Here is a 16257-nt window from a genome sequence, read left to right on the forward strand (position 1 = left end):
CTCGGCACTTTATCGGTGTTTACTGGGTGGCAGCAAGAGACGCGATGTTTAGCCTTCTTTTACAGGGCCAGGTGCATTTAGCCTCATTCTCACAATTCCGGGTCTTCGTTGGAGTAGGAAGGCTCGGAGAAAAACGAGGAACTACTTTATGCACGTACATAAAACTATCAATTCAGTTGCCCCCCCCCCCCTCCCCATTACAGTCTTGCTTCGAATTTCCAGTGCTGCAAAGCTTGGGCAACTGAATTCTTGACGTAGACCCAACTCTGGCTTATATACATAGTATGCTTCTCCTCCTTTCATCCATATATTCAGTGACTACTGGGGCTATTTTTCTTCGATTGCTGGTAGCTTAGGGGTAGTCATGCGTTTAGCCGTCATTACCTTATTCGCTTAGACAACCAGGTAGCGCTGAAATAAATATCAGAGCGGACATTTTTTTTTAATTTGTTGTTTCCATTACTGAATGCGTCTTTTAGAAACGCCTGCAGGTTTCGAGGTTGTGCCGTATGGTGGTTCTTCGTCATTGATCCCGAAGAAATGGCCATGTCTAAAAAGATATTGTGGCGGCTGCATTTACAGGTGGACCTGGCAGTCCTTTGTGTGTGTTTTATAAATAACGAGTGCTCTTGCAGAAACACTTCTTCCTGTGCTAAAGGAGAGAACGCTTGCGTTGTCACCAAATATTGGGTTCGTGAAATTTAGGTTCCAAAGTTAGTGCCCATCTCGCCATTATAACTACATTAGGAAGACATTCGGGGATTATTTTTCTATTCCAGAATTTATAAAGACAGCGGAGTAGTTATATTAGTTTGACCACAAACCATTATTAGTTTTCTGTACGAGTTCTTAGCTCTAGTTGAATCAATTTATATTAGACATACTTTTGTTCATTTTGAAGACTGGGGAGAAAAAAATTGTTCAAAACTTGGATCTGCACAGTTGAGTGCATTAAGAAGTTCAGAAGCTTTTCGTTTTCATTGAGTCCAAGCCAGGCTGTCCAATTTGAATCTCCCTATAAGGCAGTTTTGCCGAGAAGCAAATCAATATCACCTCATTCGCTGGTCAATTTAAGAACAGTCATCAATCCAGAGCATCGGCCTAAAAGCTTCCTACAGTGTGTCACGCTTTTTTGGCACCACATTCTAGGCGGACGTTTCCACATATTGGCCTTTATGCACGACGATATGCACCTATTTCGGTATTGGCTTTGTCCAAGATTTGTCTGCGCCTAAATACAGCCCTTCTTGCGGCATCAGACTCTTCAGCAGCATTGTCTCACTCGATCGTAGGCAGAGATAGGCCGCGATAATAAGAATACAAAGAAAAACGGTTTATCTACATATAGATCGAAATGCAAAGACTATTTTCAAAACAGATCAATTCTATCTAACCGAAAGCACAGAGACCAACTCATCAACGGACACTTGTCGCGTTCTTCAATGTTTTACACTGGTATACGACCACAGAAATGTCCTGCTCTAGTCAAAGCGTTATGTACCAAGCATGAAAATCTGCATAAAATTGTCACCTACAGAAGGTTGACGTGCGCAGGGAGATTTATTTAGACAGTTCTTCGAACTTAGTAGCTACATCAGGTATCTGATTGCGATTGCTTAAGTAAAAAAATATATACGGGCAGCGCACTGAAAATATATATATATATATATATATATATATATATATATATATATATATATATATATATATATATATATATATATATATTCAGTCTGTATGTCTGTCGCCTCTGTATTTTAACTAGCTTTTTTTTAACTTGTTTAACAACCATTATTCTTTCTCCTTAGTGGACGCCGACACAGCGAGAGAGAGAGAGAAAGTGCCTCCTCTCCCTGTGCAGTTAGGGCCGGTAATGCGCACATGTGTGTATTCATTCGACTTAACCCTGATGAAGGACGGTCCATCGTCTGAAACTGTTGGTGAATAAACCTAGATAATCGAACCAGTTGTGACCTTTTCATAGTATATATATATATATTGTTACAGGTTCTATTTACAAATAATATTTACAAGGCAGGTCGAGAGGAGCCTGGTGCGCCGGCGGCAGGATACTTGACTTTCTCGTCTACTTCCAGCCGCCGCACGTCTTCTTTATTCCTCAGAGCCCATGCGCAGCACGTGACATTTCCCCGTTCGCAGACGAAGCCCTCTGGGCCAGTCAATCAATCGGGGTCCCGAGAGTGGAATGGCTTGAGCCGTGCGACATGCACGACCTCGGTTGTCCTTGAGCGGCGTCCTTGCGTTGATTGGGGAGAGATGACATAGTTGAGGTCATTGAGGCGAGCAACAACGATGAACGGGCCTGTGTAGTGGGATAGCAGCTTTTCTGATAAGCCACGCTTGCGTAGGGGCGTCCACAACCATACAACGTCACCGGGCAGGTAGGAGACATCCTTGCGCCGGCGGTCATAACGCTGCTTAGAGCGATGCTGTGATGCCAAGGTGCGTATCCGGGCAATCCGACGGGCTTCTTCAGCGCGACATAGAGTGTTGGCAATAGAAGGCTCGGTGTCGAGAGAGAAAGGTAAGATGCTGTCGAGGGAGCTTCGAGGCGGACGGGCATAAAGAAGGAAGAATGGGCTGTAACCAGTTATTTCATGCCTCGACGTGTTATAGGCGTATGTAATGAAGGGAAGCACGTCGTCCCAGTTCTTATGGCGGGAATCGACATACATGGCCAGCATGGTCGTGAGTGTCCGATTGGTACGTTCAACCAGTCCATTAGTCTGGGGGTGGTACGGCGTCGAGTGGCGAAAATGGCATGAACTAAGACGCAGAAGCTCTTCCACAACGTCTGCCGTAAACTGGCGACCGCGGTCACTGATAACAACTCGAGGAGGTCCATGCCGGAGGATGACAGCACGAAGAAGGAAGAGCGAGACCTCAGCAGCGGTGGCGCAAGGTAGGGCGGCGGTCTCACAGTAACGGGTGTGGTGATCAACGCACACTATAATCCAGCGGTTACCGTTGGACGAGCGGGGAAACGGGCCGAGCAGATCGAGTCCAACTTGTTCATATGGCGTGCTTGGAGGTGGCAAAGGATGCAGGCGTCCAGGCGGAGAAGTCGTGGGAAGCTTGAACCGCTGACACTGCACGCAGGTGGCCACGTAGCGCTGAACCATGTGACGCATTTTTGGCCAGTAAAAACGTTCTTTGATGCGGTTAAGGGTCCTGGCAAACCCCAAGTGCCCAGCCGGGACGTCATCGTGGATTGCCTGCAGAACAGAGGAGTACAGAATAGCCGGAACGACGAGGAGAAAGCGCGCACCTCCAGGCGAGTAATTCGTTCTGTAGAGTAAACCGTCGCGAACGCAGAAAGGGCTTGCGGATGTCGGGTCACGGGCTTCGGCAAAAAGCGGCGCCAAGTGCTGATCCTTGCGTTGTTCCATCTGGAAAGTGCCAAGATCTGGAAACTCTTGGGAAACGGCAGCGAGATAGTCATCGAAGTTTTCATCATCGGAAGTAGTAACCGTGAGCGGCAGCCGCGAGAGGCAATCTGCGTCGGCGTGTTGGCGGCCACTTTTGTAAGACACTTTGAAGTTAAACTCTTGGAGGCGTAACGCCCAGCGGGCCAACCGACCGCAGGGGTCGCGTAGATTGACCAGCCAGCACAGAGAGTGATGGTCTGTGACGACTGTAAAAGCACGTCCATAAAGGTACGAACGAAACCGTTGTACGCCGAAAACAACGGCGAGGCACTCTTGCTCTGTTACAGTGTAATTGCGTTCCGACTTGCTGAGGGTGCGACTTGCATAAGCGACAACGTGTTGATTGCCCTCATGGCGTTGGATAAGCACAGCACCCACGCCGATGCCGCTGGCGTCAGTGTGGAGTTCAGTCGGTGCTGTCGGGCAGAAATGACGCAATATTGGCCGCGAGGTGAGGAGAAACTTGAGCTGCCGAAACGCGGAGTCGCATTCGGGAGTCCAGTGGAAAGGGGTGTCTTTCTGCAGGAGACTTGCAAGCGGGTAGGCTAAATCAGAAAACTTGGGAACGAAACGCCGAAAATATGAGCAAAGTCCTAGGGAACTCCTGAGCTCTTTCACTGATTTGGGTTCTTTGACACTGCTTACAGCTTCAACCTTCTGCGGGTCGTGTCTGAGGCCATCCTTGTCAACGAGATGACCAAGCACAGTAATTTGGCGTTCACCGAAGCGACACTTCTTCGAGTTCAGCACGAGGCCCGCTCTCTCTATGCAGTCTAGGACAATGGCTAAGCGGCTGTTATGTTCGGCGAAGGTCCTACCAAAAATAACAACATCGTCCAGATAACACATGCAAACTTGCCACTTCAGGACACGTAAAAGCGTATCCATAAATCGTTCAAAAGTGGCAGGAGCGTTGCAAAGGCCGAAAGGCATAGCATTAAATTCATACAACCCGTCAGGTGTCACGAATGCTGTCTTCTCTTTGTCTTGCGGGTGCATCGGGATCTGCCAGTACCCGGACCGTAGATCCACCGAGGAAAAGTAGGAGGCTGAGTGGAGGCAGTCAATGGCATCATCAACGCGCGGGAGCGGGTAAACATCCTTCTTTGTGACAGTGTTAAGCCGGCGGTAGTCGACACAAAATCGCCAAGTGCCATCTTTCTTTTTGACAAGGATCACTGGAGCAGCCCACGGGCTTGAAGATTCCTGAATGATGCCGCGGTGCAACATGTCACGGACTTGTTCATCGATTATCTGACGTTCGGAAGGCGAGACGCGGTATGGCTTCTGGCGAATCGGCTGTGCAGATCCAGTATTGATCATGTGATGGGTACGGGAAGCTGGAATCGGCGGTGGTTGGTCGCGACCAAAGTCAAACACGTCCGCATGCTTCATAAGAACGGCCACTAGTACCTGGCGGTCGCTAGTGGGTAGGGATTTGTTGACCATGGCTAGGAATTGAGAGTCGCTCAGATCGCGGCGTCTAGTTGGACGAGACACGTTGTCAGTGATCGCGGCAACTGGTACAGAAAAACGTTCTTCAAAGCCAGCAAGTTTTAAACCACATGGCAATACTGCAGGTTCGTTGGAATTATTGATAGTCCAAAGAGTGGCATGGCCCTTGGTCACATGGACGACGCTGCGGGGTACTAGCACACTTTTCTTTGCTCAGTTAAGGGAACAAGGTTCCACTACAGCATCGAAGGCATCAGAAATCGTGCTCGAGGACACAACGGGAACGAATATGGCAGACATTGCTGGAACGACGGTATCTTCAGAGACAGAAAACACTTGGGCAACCACTGGCGAGTCTTCTATGAGAGCTGACCGAAGGCCAGGACTTAACGATATGCCACCACTGCGGAAGTCGAGAGTAGCGCCGCACTGGTGCAAAAAGTCAATACCGAGGATGATGTCATGCGTAGAACGAGGGAGCACCGTGAATTCAGTTCGGAACATGTGGCCAGCGATCACTACATTCACAAAACAAATACCAATCGGAACCAATGATTCTCCCCCTACACCCCGGAATATAACAGCACGATCCCAAGCGAACATTATTTTACGACCCAGACGGTTCTTGAAAGTTGAACTCATCACTGACACCGTGGCACCAGTGTCCACTAAGGCCATGACGCAAATACCGTCCACTAAAACTTCAAGGCGGTTCCTTAACATAACAATGGGCAGAGGAATTGGCACTATCGATGATCCGGCGACCGCACCTCCATCGGCCGCACACGCTAGTTTCCCGGGGACGGTGGGGAACGACGTTGGGGGGAAGGCGAGCGGCGAGAGCGGTGCGGAGGTGGAGTCAGACTTCGGTCAGAGGCAGGGGAGTCGTTCCGTGGTGGCGCGTAACTGGATGGGCGCTGAGACGATGTGAAGACACGGTCATGAACAGGCGCATTGAAACTCAGGCGAGGGTTCGACCATTGGCGCTGGGAGCGGGAAAACTGGCCCCGGCGACGGCAGAGTCTAGAGATGTGACCAATCATACCACAGCGGTAACAAAGTGGTGGGTCGGGGGGGCACTCGGGATAACACTCCTCGTAGCCAGTGTCGAAACGACCATCGTACTCCGGCTGCCGCAGGTGGCGTTGCGGATGAGCTGGCGCCCTGGGGCCGGGGCGGGTGATCCGGGGAGCGTCGCTGTAATCAATGCGAGTAGCACTGGTAGGGGCCTGGGCAGACAAACTCCAAGGGGAGGAGCGGTAGGCGGGAGCCGCCTGCAGAGAACAGCTCCCATACGGGACCGCACTGCGGCGCGCAAGATCTTGATGCCGGGAGTGTTCGTCACGCACGATTTGACGAATGACGTCAGGGAGAGTCGCCGCATTCACAGGCTCGTGGAAATCCACGCTGGCGACGGTGGTGACGTTAGGCAGGCGACCGAACTTGGGAGTAATTCGACGCAGTTTTAGAGCTTCAAAGGTGCGGCAGTGCTTGATGATATCCGTGGGCGAGTCCAAATTTTCTTTACTAATAAGAAAGCTGTAGACGTCCTCTGCGATGCCCTTGAGGAGATGACCAACGCGATCTTCGTCGGACATACTGGGATTAACGACTTTGCACAGCTTCAAGACCTCTTCTATGTAAGTCGTGCAGGTCTCTCCAGGCACTTGCGCTCTCTGAAGCAAAGACTGCTCAGCGCATTTTCGTTTGGCAACAGTATCCCCGAAGCAGCTGCGGAGCTCTTCCATGAAGCGGTCCCAACTTGTTATTGATGCCTCATGGTTTTCGAACCAAGTTAGCGCGGTGCCATCGAGAAAGAAGACGACATTGGCCAGCTGAAGAGTGGCATCCCAGCCGTTGTATTTGCTCACCCGCTTGTAATTGGTGAGCCAATCATCCGCGTCTTCGCCAGCCTTCCCGGAAAACGTCCGCGGCTCATGGTAGTGCTGCCAAGCGGGCGTTGCGGCGCCGGTCGGACGTGCGTCGGCTTCCTTGGGCATTTGCACGGGCAACGGTGGCAATCCGGCGATTCTTCGGCTGCAGCGGTTGCGAGAGGGGTCCGTGGTGATCGACCCAGCACCTGCACCACACTGTTACAGGTTCTATTTACAAATAATATTTACAAGGCAGGTCGAGAGGAGCCTGGTGCGCCGGCGGCAGGATACTTGACTTTCTCTTCTACTTCCAGCCGCCGCACGTCTTCTTTATTCCTCAGAGCCCATGCGCAGCACGTGACAATATATATATATATATATATATATATATATATATATATATATATATATATATATATATATATATATATATATATATATATATATATATATATATATATATACACTCGTACTCTAGGAAAAAGATCTCGATGGATTTTTTGCAGTGGGACTGTTTTAACATTTTCCAACTTAAAATCACATTTCTACAAAAACCGCAGTAGAGTGATTTGTTTGAACAAGGTGTCAATAGAAGGCAGACCAGAGAAGAGGAATTAACTTTGTGAAATGTTGGGTGTTGAATATAGAGCAATTTTAGCCATGTTTTATCAATGTGGTTTATCCTGGTTTTTTAACTAAGAGAACAGTTAGAGAAACAGCCGATGTCATACCGAAGCAGCGCATATCCCAAAGGCTTGGCTATTAAATGTATAGTGGCAAATGGCAGGTAGTCCTTTATAGCTTACAACACGCATGCCACACCTCAAAGCTTCTTGCTCAGGCAAGACATGTGTGTATTCTAGGAGAAATCAACGTCCCTATATGTACCAAGATACCTAACATAGAAAACATAGGTAATGGGGCGACAAGAATATGATGTGCAGCTGAAACTGCGCAGTAAATTAGATACATCTTTGGGGACAAGTTTGTGTAGATATTTAAAGCATACTAGTTGAGTTTTGGGGGTTTAATTTCAGTCACGCTAGATGAACGAATCATACAACTTAGTCCCGTCATATTGAAGTTCCTCGAATGCCCATGATAAATCGGCATTAGTTCATATGAGCAGGGTGTCATCCGCGTATTATTGATAAATTTGCTACGAAGTTATAACACTGGGAAGGTCCCTAAAACGAATATTATATAAGATAGGCGATAAGATGTATCAGTGCGGAACTCAGCTATGTAGATTTATAATTCTGCTGTGCAAAGGTCCAAATGCCAACATTTCAAAACCACTCAGATAGTTTCTTATTAACATCAGAAGAGGACCACGGAAACCATAGAGGGAGTTTTTCACAGATGATATCATGATGTACAGTATTAAACATCTTCTTCACACAAGAAGAAGACCAAGTGACACTTTGTTTTGATCTAAACTGGAATGAAGGGAATCCGACAGCTTTACTAATGATGCTTGGGCACTAGAAACGGCAAGAAATTCACATTGATGTTTGGTAAGCAGATTGTTCTTTAAGAAGAAGGCTGACATTACAAGGTAATGAGGTTCTACAGCCAAACACAGCGACTGGTGGTCACTGACAGCTCGAAAAAGGTGGCCATACAAATACGAACGAATATTCTCTAGTGCCCACACAATTTCCAGGTATTAGTTTTCGGTGGTGGAATAGGTAGCCTCGGATCCTGACAAGGTGCTTCGTTCGATACTATCCTGCCATTGCAGAAGAACCGCACTGAGGATGACGTGGGTTGCGTCTGTGTGCATTTCGGTCGTGGCTGACATGTCGAACTGTCCAACTACGGGTGTACCTTGAAGATGAGCTCGGAGGTACCCGAAGGCCTGTTGTTGCTCCTGACCCAGAAGAATGGTTCCGCATCTTTCGCGAGGAGGCGTTAGGTGCTCAGCTATATGAAAGACGTCCTACACAAACGACCACAATAGGCGCAGGAGCCCAGGAAAAGGCGCGCACCTCGCCTATCGGGGAGTACGGGAAAGGCAGCGACGGTGGCTGTCTTCTTGGGATCTGGGCTAAATCTCTTATCGGCTCATAATGTGGCCCAAAAACTTCAAGTCTTGCAAGGCGAAGGGACACTTTACAGGTTGAGGGAAAGATCGGCCAAACAATTTGAATTGAAAATAGCCCTCATGCGGCTCAGGAGCTGTTCGAACGTGTTTGAGAAAGTGATAACATCATCCCGGTACACAAGGAAGAACTGTCATTTAAGAACGACAAGCACGGTGTTCATCATTCGCTAGAAGGTTGCAAGAGCTGAGCACAGGCCTAAAGGGAGCACCCGGACTTCGTATGATCCAGTAGAGGTAATAAAGGAGGTCTTCTCCCGGCAGTGTCCATCCGCTTTGATTTTTACAATAGCCACTACGTAAATCTGGCAATAGGAAGTATTTGGCGTGGTGCAGTGGTAAACCGCAGTGGTAGTAGCGCGGCCGATTGTTTCGCGTGCACTGCACGGGCGCTTTACAATGGTGGTCATGGACTCATGCGGCACAGTGGTTAACACTGCGATTATGTACCACAGAGTAGGCACAGGAGCGACAGAAGAAGAGAATGGCGTCACTGGTCTAGGACTCTTTAGTGCATCGCTGTAGGTCATCACGTAGGGCGCTGGCTGTGGAACTGGCGGTGGTTGCGCTACACGCCGGATTTAATCACGGACCACTGCGCTACGGCAGCAACGCTTGCCTGTGGAGCTTCGAAGCTACGTTTCTCAAGTTCTTCACGCACAAGGCTCCTCACAAGCTCCCGACGTTCCCATACAGGCAGCAACATAAGCATGCAGTTGTGAGTCTGACGACCGCAGTACACGCACCGTTCCTGCAGTCAACGCTCCATACTCGTTGACTTCTTGGTAAAGATGGCCACAGTTCTTGGCGGGTCATGTACCAGTCCGGCAAAAAACTGCTCTATGACGCAGCGCATTAAATTTCATAACCTTCTTGGGCTCGAGCATAGCAGGGTTAACCCGATTGAAGAGTTGTGTATGACGAGAAGAGTTGTCTATGATGAGAAGATAACGATTGAAGAGTTGTCTATGAGTTCGTCTATGACGAACATGGCGACGCTCTCGTTCAGCTCCTTCGACCTCAAGTGCAGGGTGATTTCAGCCTTCTCTTTTCTCTCACTGGTACTCAACGTCGCTAACAACTCTCGACAAAAAACCTCCTCGGTGGTGAAGGAAGCTTCATGGTTTTCGAATCACGTCTTGGAAAAGTCCTACAGTGCGAAGTAGACATTGCGCCATTTACGCCCGCCTTCTAACTTTTTGAAGGCTGCCACACGGTCAAAACTAGCCAACCCCTCTTCAACGTCTTCGAACCTGTCACCATGGAACGATGGCGGTGGCGTAGGTGCGTGAACACTTATGGAATGATGAGTTGTCTGGCTACCTGTAGTGGGAGTCGTGGTCTCGACCAGCGCCCTGAGTTGGCCGAATTCCTGTTGTAGGCCTTACAGACGGCGGATCACCTTTTGAATGGATGTTGAGTGCGCTCGTTGAAAGTTTAGGTAAAGGGTGCTTTTGAAGTCAGCGTACATGGGACGTTACCCAGCAGCTCCACCAAATGTGGCATCGAAAAACAGTTGGCGTACGCAGGGAGATTTATTTAGATGTGCTGTACACGCCATGTGGCAGGCACATCGAGCGAGGAAAGAAGGCAGAACCGCTACCCTTGGCATGCCCCAGGCTTGCAAAGTGCCAGATGCCAGATCATACCGTTCGGCCGCGTGCCGGTGCCACTAGAGGGGTTTGCAGCGTGGCAGTATTTCTAGTGAACTCGTTAATGGCTTCCGTTTCTTATGCAAGAAGGGACCTCACAGATGTCTGAAAAAATTCGATACTTGTATCAGTTTACGCCACCGCGAAAACATTACGCGAGCTCAGTAAACGAAAGAAATCGTCCGCGGTTACTTTATTCTGCATTCGTCGCTTCACGGCGGGAATAGAGTAAACATATTTTTGAAAACTTCATCCCCTTTCACACCTTCCATAACCCCTTTTTTTACGATACGACCCGGGTGTCCGCTAGATATCAGACTGCAACTTCGCATTCTTTATAAACTCCTACAAGCCATACGGTGGCACGCATGGATCGTACGAGAGGTATTTAGAAGCATTTGCGGCGTCTAAATACCACGTCTTTCTCCCGACAACAACGAAGGTTGCTTGATCCGCAAGGCAGCGCATGCGTGCACCCGGCGGATACTTCACCGCAGGCAGAGGGCTATGCGTGGTAGGTGGTGGAAAACGTGCGCGTGGGCAGCAGGGTCGCTTCCAATCGTTTACAATGTTCGCAAACGTGCGCAGCGAATTCTTTTTAAGAAACAGCTCCAGCCGTAAGGCAGAAGTCTGCTGTGTCGAACTAGCGGAGGGTGTTAACTCTGATTTGGTTGAAAAAAGTGGAAAGTGGCACTATGAGTGTCATAAGCTACACTCACAGTGAGTGGAAAATGTCCTTTAGGTGCTAATGCCAGCGTGTATCTCCGCATGGCCGCCTAGTGAAGCCTAGAACGAGAACAGCTTTCCGACGACAGATGAGAGGGGTAATCTTTTTCGGCGAGGAAGAGAAGGGGAAGCGGCGACACCTTGAATCGAGCGGCGTGTGCGAAGATAAGGAAAGCGGTGCCCGTCCGTAAGCGGATCTCATCATCGAGCGCGTGTCGCCGGCCAACCCAAAGCGACGCCCCAAGACGAAATGCCTATAATCCAAGAAATATAAAGCCATAAAAAAATTGTAAGCGAGCCATAAAGCCAGCCAAATTAAAGCGTCACTTGACTGCAAGGCGATGCAGAGAAAGAGAAAAGCGCTAAGCACAAACGCATTAAAATAGAAAAACCTCAAATAGAGAAACATCCAAAAGCGCATTCTGTTTGCGAAGATAATCGCATCAGAATACCTGAGCGTTTTTTTCCCAAAAATTTTCCATGTGGCAGATGCCTGGCCTTTCTAGCTATAGCTGTGGTTGTTCACAGATGCACTTGTCGCGTAAAAGGTAGAGTGCTGCGTGAAATCGCGTGAATTGTTTGGCGCGCTCCTTTAGCCATTATTTTGCTTTCTCAGTTGTTGCGAAGAGAAGGAAGGGAGGGGGGGGGGGGGTTGTTTAACGAATTCACGCCTCCCATACATCTGGAAAGTCATACCGAGAAATAACGTCGCAGAAATACCACATTGTAACTTGTAATTTCAATGCAACCGAAAGCTACATACGGACAAAGAAAATTAAAGAAAGTGAGCTAACTTAGCGGGGTGCTTTAAACAGGGAAAGTTATACAGACGGGAACCCTAGAGAGGTATTATGTAGCCCGTATCCCCAGTACCCCTTCCTTTCAACTCCATGTTCCTAAAAGCAATCTAAAATTAATCAGGCAGTATGCGAGTCGTCATGGCGTCCTTGGCACGTTGAGAAGGCACTGGGATGGAGCAACTGTCCGTCGTTTTGGTTTAACCAAAGCGACGTTCATCTGCTCTGCTCTAGGAATGGGCACGGTTGCTTTTTAAACGTATACACGCTGCTTCCTAAACTGTAAAAGAGGAATCTAGAGATCGATATAGTTGGGAACACAGAACACATGAACACACTTCATTTCCCATTCCCTTACTTGCTCGCCTTATTCTAGCACGTCGCCTCGCTCGAGCGCGACAGAAACAGCGATTTGTTTTAGTCTTTAGTAAGATTCCGGACCTCCGCCATTCCTTCCGGGAGCAACGCGAAGCTTCGGGATGACGAGGCTCTTAGCCTTGGCCGAGTTTAGCGCTTTGCAATGCTGAGTGGACAAACTTTTCAGGCAGTTTTAATGCGAAGCATTAGAGGGCCTCTATCGGAAAAAAACGGCCTATCGACTCTGACCGCTGAGGAATCATGAAAGAAAAGGAAATTAACATAGATAAATGTACAGACAACACGATTCGAACATACAACCTTTGAGTAAAAAATTGTGAATACATCTCACTATGCCACTGCAGCACACGTTGCGAGACTAGGAAGGGAATAGCTTTGCGTGGAGGCGGCGCTGACTGCCTTCAGAACGGGCTCGAGCGGCGCCGGAGAGAACAGTGGAGTTGGTGACGTTGTGCCATCACTCCTGCGCGTGCGTGCGTCAGAGGCCACGCCTTCCATTCCTCACGCCACGCTCGTAAACTAAAGCAATCAGAGAAAAATTTAAGAAATCAAGCAATGTTTGAAAGTGTGTGTGGAAACCTTTGCAGTGGCAACGAGTCATGCTCACGCGTTTCCGTAGGATCGACTTATCGATCGTGTCAATTTTTGTCCAAATCTAGTACAGCGCACACAAGGTGAACCCTATCCTTGCAGCACAAACGCCGCGATGAAATGTTTTTCAGATTCCACGAGAAGCGAGACGTGCGCATCTCCACAGAAGCTTATGTGCCAAGCTCCGCATTCGAGATAACATGGGACGGAATGCTTTCATGCCTAGCCCCTCGTTTCTTGGCAGGAAAAAAAACTCCTCTATTTGCACATTTACTGACCGGCGCCCAAGTCTGAGCCCAGAGCTACGAATGAAGAGAACGAATGGGTTTTTACAGGCATTGAGAACACAGTGCATGGGCTTCTGGGTGGTGGAGGCTCCTCTGAACGTGAGGTACGTTGGTAATGGTAGGGGGTCCTTCGCAGGGTGAAGCTGGGTTACTGACTTGTGGGTGCTGCTTTCGAAGGAAGACTATACTGTGAACGCAGTAAAAGTGGGCGCATGTCGCCTTTAAATTAAGCCTCCATTGTGAGAGAATTTACAGCACAGTTCATGTTGGTCGCTTGCTTCACCGGCAAGTGTTCGCGAACTGAACACCTAAGCTATCGTGCCCGTTAGCTGCTCCCTTTCCAAAATCCAGGCACTGGGAACACTTGGGCTATGGAAATCGTAGCGCAAAAAATATCAGAAAGACGGTCATAATTCTCTGTTCTGCAATGCAGATTCCAAATATAGCGAAATTAGACCGACAGAGCATGATGCATACGAGAGAGAGCGTGTCACATGAAGGGCGCTAACTCTGTTTTCAAAACACACTCGAGACCAAGGCGTCAAGTTGGCACACTCGTAGGTCCCGGCTAGCACGTGTCATGTTTCTATCATTTTACTTATTGTGCCACCCTTTTTTTCGTTTTTCCTTCATGCACACTTCGTCGGTGCTCCATCATCCGTGATGACGTTGCAAAGCTTGGCTGCCAATAACCCCTGGGCGTCGCACAGATTCCCTTGGTGGGAACGCGCCTGTCTGTAGGGTATCTTCTCAGAACGCAGCGCAGGGCTCCACGACTGCCGAGCCGTGGGTTTTTTTTCCTGCACGTCGAGCTAGAAAACGCATCCCCATCTCTCGTCTTGCAGACCTTCTCATCTGCTCGCCTTCTTGACCCCTCCGCTTGGCTGACGGGAGGGAACGTAGAAAGTCAAAACGTACACAGCACTCGCGCGACAGATTGCCAGTCCGCTGCGCGAGGAGCCAGCCGGAGGGGTCCGGCGAGCTGTGGGAAAATCACGCTGGCCGTCTGAGAAACACGTCCGGCAATAAGCTTCTTGGCTGGTCCGGCCTTCGCTCTCTCCGTACCGACACTGAATTCCTGTCTGCGCTGTATTAGAGACGTATATCTGTTTGAAAAAAAAGAGAAAGCGTACCGTCCAAATGAAGACATCCGCAGTGCGCCCGGCGCTTCTTGGGTGTCATTTAATTTTCTATATCTCAAGCTGTCCATGTGCGTTTTTTTTCGGTGCTGGCTTTTTTCTCACTGTCTCGTATACGTGCACAATCTTACGTTTTCTCAATTCTGTTTTTTTTATTTAACTGTCCTGCGTACAACTAGTGATAAGCTTTGAGGGCTGGGCTTTGATCCGGGCTGGATCTTTTCTTTTCATTGCTCAGAAGTAACAGCTTGGCCGAAGCTATATTGTACCACGTGGCTGGAAAGCTTTGCTGAGTTTTGAAAAAAAAGTTTCGCGGTCTGAGCAAATAAATAGAGTAAGCTCGTTCCTTGTCGTTCATTTTCTGAATATAAGTATGTGCATGCCCTAGCAACGCTCGTAAACGATCACTCTTTCGCTTTTCATTTAATCTTGTAACGCAGCAAACTTATCTTTGAACAAATATAAACTAGTAGTTGTCTTTTCGTCTTGAAAACATAGCGCAAAAATAACGCTGGCGATCCCACACCGCAAAAATATGCATACCCCGCGCTCACTGTAATAATAAATATTCTCGCTTAAGGGGCGAGAACGAAAAGAGCATCCAGTTTTTGTTCTCAGTAAAACTTGCTACTGTAGCTCACTGTACATTCTGTAGCCCCCTGTCCACGAGCTAAATAGCTATTTGTGGCTGAGGAATTATGATTGAAAATTTCTGATGCCACTCAATTGAGCTCTTGACCTCGAGTGTGAAAGCGACTCAGTTATTATTGTTTGTAAGTGAATGGCAGTGTAGACACGCGTCGCGAATGAGCTTGACTCTCTTTACAGATGGTAGTTGATTTTCCAAAACTGCCGATACCTGTTTCGATAGATGCATTTCAATTACTCTCTTTCTAAATCTAATAAAACCTCCGCTTTCAATGAGAGTGGGGTCATTGTGACTAAAATGAGGTAATTTATTGGATGTAGACAACATAGATATGTTCATAATGTCCGTTAAACTAATTAGACTGCAGCCTGCGACAAACTCGAGAACTTCGCAAGTTGTGTAAGTCACCTTTTTGGCAACTTGTGTTACAAAAAGAAAAATTCAGATTGGCCACTGGAAACTGGCAATTTTTTTCCAGGAGGTACTGCGCGGAAAAGGATAATTGCAGTTACAGTATTATCAAGTTCAGTTGTTTGGTTCTTATGTTCGGAACGAGCGATGATGTCTTTCACTTGAAGAATATACTTGTGCATTTTTGTAGCAATTTTAATCTTTTATTTACTTACTACTTCTTTTCATTTTTTTATTTGTAGACACCGAATGTAGCAGAGCACACCGTAGAAAGGGCAAAATGTAATGATGAAAATTAATTCATGAAAACAGAAAATAACTTTAAATGATCTGAGCATATTCAAATGCTGAATTGTTAGGTTTCAAAAAACAAGTAAATGAGAGGCCAAAATATTTACATTTTAGAGATTAACAGGAAAATAGTTTTTAAAAATGCCCAGTTTATAAAGAGGTGATAGTGGGAGCTGAAATACGACCCGAATGTTCTGTCGTCAAGTGCGAACGACAGAATTTTCTGCAATAGTGCACATCTGCTGGCGTTGCAGTGGAGCCAGTTATGCCGTGCCTACAGTACATGGCCCTGTAGTTGCAAGAAATTCAATTGCCAAAATCAAAGCTCAGGTATGATTCTAACAGGGCCAGAGCTGCGATGAAGATAGCTTTCCGGCGGTCGCAACTTTTCCACGAACGGCAGTGGAGGAGCACATGTATCACGCTCACAAACAGTACGTACAATTCCACCCAG

At 47.9% G+C, this 16257-nt stretch overlaps 1 protein-coding gene across 1 annotated transcript in view; it reads left to right on the top strand.

The window, feature by feature from the left end:
* LOC144128121 (cell adhesion molecule Dscam1-like) overlaps nt 1-16257 on the top strand; it is a 252505-nt gene that overhangs the window by 159232 nt on the left and 77016 nt on the right. The gene's annotated exons all lie outside the window — the stretch shown is intronic.

This window comes from Amblyomma americanum, chromosome 4 (assembly GCF_052857255.1).
Source record: "Amblyomma americanum isolate KBUSLIRL-KWMA chromosome 4, ASM5285725v1, whole genome shotgun sequence".
NCBI lineage: Eukaryota > Metazoa > Arthropoda > Arachnida > Ixodida > Ixodidae > Amblyomma > Amblyomma americanum.